This window comes from Tupaia chinensis, unplaced genomic scaffold, assembly GCF_000334495.1.
Source record: "Tupaia chinensis unplaced genomic scaffold, TupChi_1.0 Scaffold000187_1, whole genome shotgun sequence".
Classification (NCBI taxonomy): domain Eukaryota; kingdom Metazoa; phylum Chordata; class Mammalia; order Scandentia; family Tupaiidae; genus Tupaia; species Tupaia belangeri.
In genome coordinates this window covers 1,588,445-1,595,120 of record NW_006159662.1, presented here as the reverse complement: position 1 = coordinate 1,595,120, position 6,676 = coordinate 1,588,445, and the positions used below count along the sequence as shown (strand labels likewise).

General features: G+C 48.4%; 1 pseudogene; it reads left to right on the top strand.

The window, feature by feature from the left end:
• The first annotated feature begins 952 nt into the window (after window positions 1-952).
• LOC102488637 (RNA-binding protein EWS-like) lies at window positions 953-6,463 on the top strand (annotated as a pseudogene).
• The last annotated feature ends 213 nt before the right edge of the window (window positions 6,464-6,676 follow it).

Below are 6,676 nucleotides of genomic sequence, written 5' to 3'. Positions count from 1 at the left end.
AAGGGCCATGTGAAGGTGGGAGCAGGGATGGAAGCGAGGCTGCCTTAAGGCAAAGAAAGCCAAGAGCCACCACCAGAAGTTGGAAGGACCAATTGAGTCCCTTCCCTAGAGCCACTGGAGTGAGCACGGCTCTGCTGACACCTTGATTTTGTCCTCTTGGCTTCCAGAACTACGAGAAAATACCTTTCCATTGTTGTAAGCCCCCCAATTAGTGGTCCTTTGTAAGAACAGCCCTACAAAACTTATTCACGTGGGAATGGGAGTCACCAGCTCCCTCTTCTGTCCAGGCCATGGTGACCATTTCAGACCCATGGCATCTCTCACTTTGACACTCTGTCTCCCCATCACTGAAGCCTTGGGAAGCCCTGAGAAGGGAGAGTGCTGCTAGGCATGGGGTGATTGGATTTTCGTTTGAACTTACAGAGGTGGCAGAGTGAAGAAAGTGTTAATAAGTTGTTTGAGAGACCCAGTCTGCCATTACTGGCTAGGTGGCCAAGCACTTCACCTCTGTGAGTCTTGGATTCTTCATCTGGAACATGGGGATACATGTGACAGAACCTACCTCACAGGCTTATTGTGAGGATTAAACGAGGTGGTACCAGGTCAGGATTAGCTTATAGGCTGTGCCAATGAAAGTTAGCCATTTTAGCATTTATTTTTCTGATTCTACTAGCTGGTGATTATGACTAAATTATTTAATGACCACCAAGACAGAGGGTGAGACAGAAGAAACATGAGCTTTGAGGCCCAGTGGACTTGACTCTGAATCTTCGTCTCCCTACTCACTCTGTTTAAGATATTCATCTTATCTGTGCCCCTCTTTCCTTATCTGTAAAGTACCCAAAATAAAGAGATAGTTTTAAAAGCTCTGTATACTATTGGGCCATCAGGAAAGTCAAATGACACATTTTTTTGCATAGAAAAATAGAGACACACAGTAAGAGAACGAGGAAGGAGTGAAAATGGCGTCCACAGATTACAGTACCTATAGCCAAGCTGCAGCCCAGCAGGGCTACAGTGCTTACACCACCCAGCCCACTCAAGGATATACACAGCCCACCCAGAGGGGTTATGGGCAACAAAGCGACGGAACCTATGGACAGCCCACTGGTGTCAGTTCTGTCTAGGCTCAGACCACTGCAACCTATGGGCAAACCACCTATGCTACTTCTAGGGACAGCCTCCGAGTTATACTGCTCCAACTGCCCCCCAGGCATACAGCCGGGGGTACGGCACTGCTACTTATGATACCACCACTGCGACAGTCACTACCACCCAGGCCTCCTCTGCAGCTGTCTGCATATGGCACCCAGCCTGCTTACCCAGCCTATGGGCAGCCTGCAGCCACCACACCTGCAAGACCACAGGGTGGTAACAAGCCTGCTGAGACTTGTCAACCTTGATCTAGCACAGGGGGTTACAACCAACCAAACTTAAGATACCAACAGAGTATCTACAGTTATCCCCAAGTACCTGGGAGCTACTCGTGCAGCCAGTCACCACACCTCCATCCGATCCTCCAACCAGCTGTTTCTCTACACAGCTGACATTTATGAGCAGAGCTGTTACTCTCAGCAGAGCACCTATGGGCAACCGAGCAGTTATCTGCAGCAGAATAGCGACGGTCAACAAAGCAGCTATGGGCAGCAGCTTCCCACTAGTTAACCCCCCCTCCAAAATCCTATAGCCAGGCTCCAAGTCAAAATAGCCAACAGGGCAGCAGCTACGGGCAGCAGAGTTCATTCCGACAGGACCACGCCAGTAGGATGGGTGTTTATGGACAGGAGTCTGGAGGATCTTCCAGACCAGGAGAGAACCGGAGCATGAGTGGCCCATGACAACAGGGCGGGGGAAGAGGGGGATTGATTGTGGAGGCATGAGCAGAGATTGGCAGGGAGGAGGACATGGTGGGATGGGCGCTGGAAAGCGAAGTGGCTTCAGTAAGCCTGGTGGACCCAAGCATGGATGAAGGAGCAGATCTTGATCCAGGCCCACCCATAGATCTGGATGAAGACTCCGACCACAGTGCAATTTATGTGCAAGGATTAAATGACAATGTGACTCTGGATGACCTGGCAGACTTCTTTAAACAGTGTGGGGTGGTTAAGATGAACAAGAGAACCGAGCAGCCCATGATCCACGTCTCCCTGGACGAGGAGACAGGAAAGCCCAAAGGCCATGCCACAGTGTCCTGTGAAGACTGCCAAGCCTGCCCTGGAATGGTCTGATAGGAAAGATTTTCAAGGGAGCAAACTTAAAGTCTCTCTTTCCCAGAAGAAGTCTCCAATGAATAGCATGAGAAGTGGAATGCTGCTCTGTGAGGGCAGAGGATTGCCATCCCCACTTGTGCAGGCCCAGGGTGTTGGGGGGGGAGGTCCTGGGGCCCCAATAGTCACATGGGAGGCCGTGGAGGAGACAGAGGAGGCTTATGTCCAAAAGGGCCCCGAGGGTCCCGAGGGAACCTCTCCGGAGGAAACATCCAGCATCTGGAAGGCGACTGGAGGGGTCCCAGTCCAGGTTGTGGAAACCAGAGCTTCGCCTGGAGGACAGGAAACAACCCGTGTTGCCTGCAGGCTTCCTCCCGCCATCTTGCCCCTCTGTATTGTGGCAGAGGCAGCCTTGGGGGCATGAAGGGAGGAGGAGGTGGCTTCCTGGACTGTGGTGGGCATAGTGGTTCCGCAGAGCTGCATGCACTACCAGATTTATTTTTTTAAACCAAAAAATGCTTTAAATTTATGATTCCCCATTTATAATGTTGGCTACAACATTATGATTATTCCTTTGGGCTGTTCTTTAGTATTTTTCACTATCTGTGAAGAAACATTGAAACAAGTTAAATGGTAGTGTGCTGAGTATTTTTTTCCTTTTTTTCTTTTCTTTCTTCCCTAAATAATTATTTAATTTAATTTATTCATTCATTTATTTTGACCAGAGAGAGACACAGAGAGAGGGAGAAAGTGAGAAAGCAAGCCACCAGGTCCAGGACTCGAACCAAGGTTGGCCATGTAGAAGTGTCCAGTGCCCCAACCACCACACCACTTGCTGGTCCCTTTTTTCCTTTTTAAAAAAATTTTTTTAATAGACCATAGTTTAGTTTTTAAAAACCATCGTGCCATGACTTCATCGGGAATAGGCTCCTTCCCATTGGTTCTCACGTGTGCTTCTCTGGGTAGAGCAGGCCGATGCTTCAGTTGAACTCAGGGACTTTTCTCTTTGGTTTCCTTCTTTTTCTGGTCATTTTCCTTCACATGTTTTAGGAAGCTGTCTCTGCTCTTAGAATGCTTAACATCCTTAATTCGTATACTAATCCTCCTGGCAAGAACCTTGCCCTTAACTTCCTTGTTTACAATAATGCCAACAGCATGCTGGGTAACACTGTAGACTCCTCAAGTTTTGCCGTGGTAACGTTTGTGGGCGTTCCTTTTTGAACAGTACCCATTCCCTTAATTCTACAATATCACTTTTCTTGTAGATTTGTATGTATATTGCCAAAGGAACCTCTCCATGTTTTCTAAAAGATCTAGAGAACATATATCGGGTGCCTCCCCTCTTTTCCTTTGTGTGCATCATTTTGACAAATTATTGGACGATGGCGGTTCCCTTTTATCCTCCTTTTTTTTTTTTTTCCAGAGATGTTTTCACTTTAGGGCATGTGGGCTCACCAGAAAGACAGAGACAGAGAGACAGAAAGCGAGAACTCACCCCCCAGGGTTGATGACCATGCCGCAATCCCTTCTCCTCCATTCTCCTCTTGGGATTTTGGGCATGCATGCACACGCGCCTGGCATGAGTTTAAGCCACTGGGTCTGGGACTCGAACTGTGGTTGACTACATGGGAGTCCAGTGACATAGCCATTACGTTAACTGCTGGTCCCCCTCTTTTCCTCCTTTTAAAGAAGGTAACTAAGACTAACAGTGGGAACCTGAACTTTTGTGAACATGCTCATTGTGGAGAAGATGGAAGGCCTCTAATTGTAGTGATGTTCGTGGTTGTGATTTTGTTTGTTGTTTAAAAATAAAGTTTCAAATATATATTAAAAAACAAAAAAAAGAAAAACACAGAAAAATACAACATGACTTTCCCAATGACCTAAGAAGATGAAGCCTGGTATACAGGAGGGGCTTAATAAATGCCAACTTTCTCCAGTCTCTTCCCTTTGAGACTCAGTTCCCTTACTTTGTAAAGGCGAAGACTAATTCCAACTTCTTAAGAGTGCTTTGAAGATGAAGTAAGATCCTAAATGGAAACTCGTGGTACAAAGCCTAGTACCCGGTATGCCCCGGACACAAGTATGTTTGCTGGTGTCAAACTCTCAGATAATGGGGTGCGTGCCCTCCTGACTGGGGGACTTTCCCTCAGGTCCCTTCTGCTGGGCCGGCTCACTTAAGTGCTTTCAGGATTCCAGGTGGGGCTTAGCATAAACAGCTGCCCTGAAGACACACAGGAATCCACTTTGGGGAATCCCCTCCACGCCCTTGGCACCTCCTCAGACATAAGGTCCTCTGAGTTCCAGGTGCCCCTGGCTCCCCATCTTTGCTGCCCTTCTCCACGTTGCCCTCCAGGGTAGTATTGAGCTCTGATCTGGGGACCTTGGGACTGTCCTGATGAACCCTCCATCTCTGTATCTGGCCACACCTCCAGCTCGCGAGGGGACACACTCCTCTATTTTTCCCTCCTGCCGGGATTTTTGGTTCATATGCACATGTACCCAGCAGGGTTTTCAAGCCCTCAAGACAGGGATATGAACTGTGTTTGGTCATGTGGGATCTAGTGCCCTTAACCACTAAGCTACCGGCCACCCCAGCTTTTTCTCATCTGCCCCTCTCCCCCGACATCTCCTATATCTGAGGCCAGAGAGAATAAAAAACACTCCACTCCCCTCCCCGCTGCCCTGAGCCAACTCTGTTTTGAGTACTCACCTGTGTCCCAACCTCCAGCACAAGGGGACTCACAACCTTTCAGATAAGTTTCTTTTTGCCTGGAGGAAGAACCAAGGAACAAGAGGCTCAGGATGTCTTGTCACTGACAAAGCGGGAGGGCCCCACTACCTAGTCAAATCGAAGAGTCTAGTAGAGGGGAGCGGTGGCCTCTGCCTGTGGTCCTAACCAGTGGAGGGATGCTATAGGGTGAGCTTTCACCTCCTGTGGCTTCTCATCTGGCTGAGCACCCTCTGGAAGGTGGGTAGGCAGGGGTGGCAGAGGTGCCGCCCTTGGAGTGTAGTGAGGCTCCCTCACTCTCGGTGGCACAGCCAGGTCCTCACTTGAGTGGTTCCTTGGAGGTAGCTGAGAGCATCTCAGTGACAGAAAGAGGTTTAGGCCAAGGTCACAAAGAGAAGACAGTTCTTTTTTTTTTTTTTTTTCCTAAGAGAATTTTGCTATAGAGTGAGTGCACTCCCCAGAGAGCCAGAGAGAGCCAGAGAGCCAGAAAGCGAGAAATCACCCCTCAGGGGCGATGGCCACACTGCAATGCTTTCTCTTCCATTCTCCTCTCGGGATTTTGGGCACGCAAGCACCTGCGCCTGGCATGAGTTTGAAGCTGCTAGGTCCGGGAATCAAACTGCAGTCAACTACATGGGAGTCCAGTGACATAACCATTATGCCATCTGCTGGTCCTGAGATGCCAGTTCTTTTGTACTCTCTTGTTTTTAACCCGGAGAGAGACTCTGGTTACCTCTCTCTCTCTCATATATATTTTATATATACACACACATACATATATATACAAATAATATAAAAATATAATGCACACATATATGTGCAGGTATACGTATATACACACACACACACACAAGAATATAATATGCACACACACACATATATTACACTTTCCTCTGGTGCATACCAGCACAGCAGTTCTGGGGAGCCCCCAGGCTTAGCTGGGGTAGGGTTGGAACCCCCGGGGAGTCTAATGTGCTTCCAAGGCTGGAGACCACTGGCTGTAGCTGTGCTGTTTTGTGTGTTCCTCTAACACGAGCATGAACAGGTGCACACCGCCTGTCCTCCCTGGCATATGAGACGGTGTATATGAGTTCTTTTGGAGATCAAAGTCTAAATTTAAGCCCCGTGATATCCGGGTCCCTTGACCCACTCTGACCTAGAACAATCTTTTCTCTGTAATCAGGATCAGCTCGTGCAGGTCCTGGGGGGTGGAAGTTGCAGACATCTCTAAAGTATCACTGGCATCTAAGCCGTTGGTAGTTTTCTCTCCCCCTCCAATCACAAAGCCCAGTTAGAACATTCCAGGCCTGGTTCCTCCAGAAAGCTTTTTCTAATCAGCCTAAATCCTCTTTCCTATCATCTTCCCTCCCCCAGGATCTCTCTGCCCTTCGAAGGCCAGAAGCCTTTACTGGGGCTTGCACTACCAACCCACCTGGAACGTAGACCTCAGGGAGGGGCAACCATCAGCCTCCTCCGAATCAGTGCCTTGCACAGGACAGGTGCTCCATCAACGTTCTTTGGTTGATTCTACAAGGCTAATTTTTCTGGAGCCTCCATTTCCTCATTTGTTAAGTGGGGCTAATATTCACTTTGAAGAGTTTGTACATCATAACTAAATAAAGTGAATTGAGCACGTTTTCCATACCAGGCCATGTTCTAGGAGCTTACTGTAGTAACCCATTGGTACTCCCAGACTCCCAAGAGATAGGTCCTGTCATCCCCTTGTGACATTCAGGAA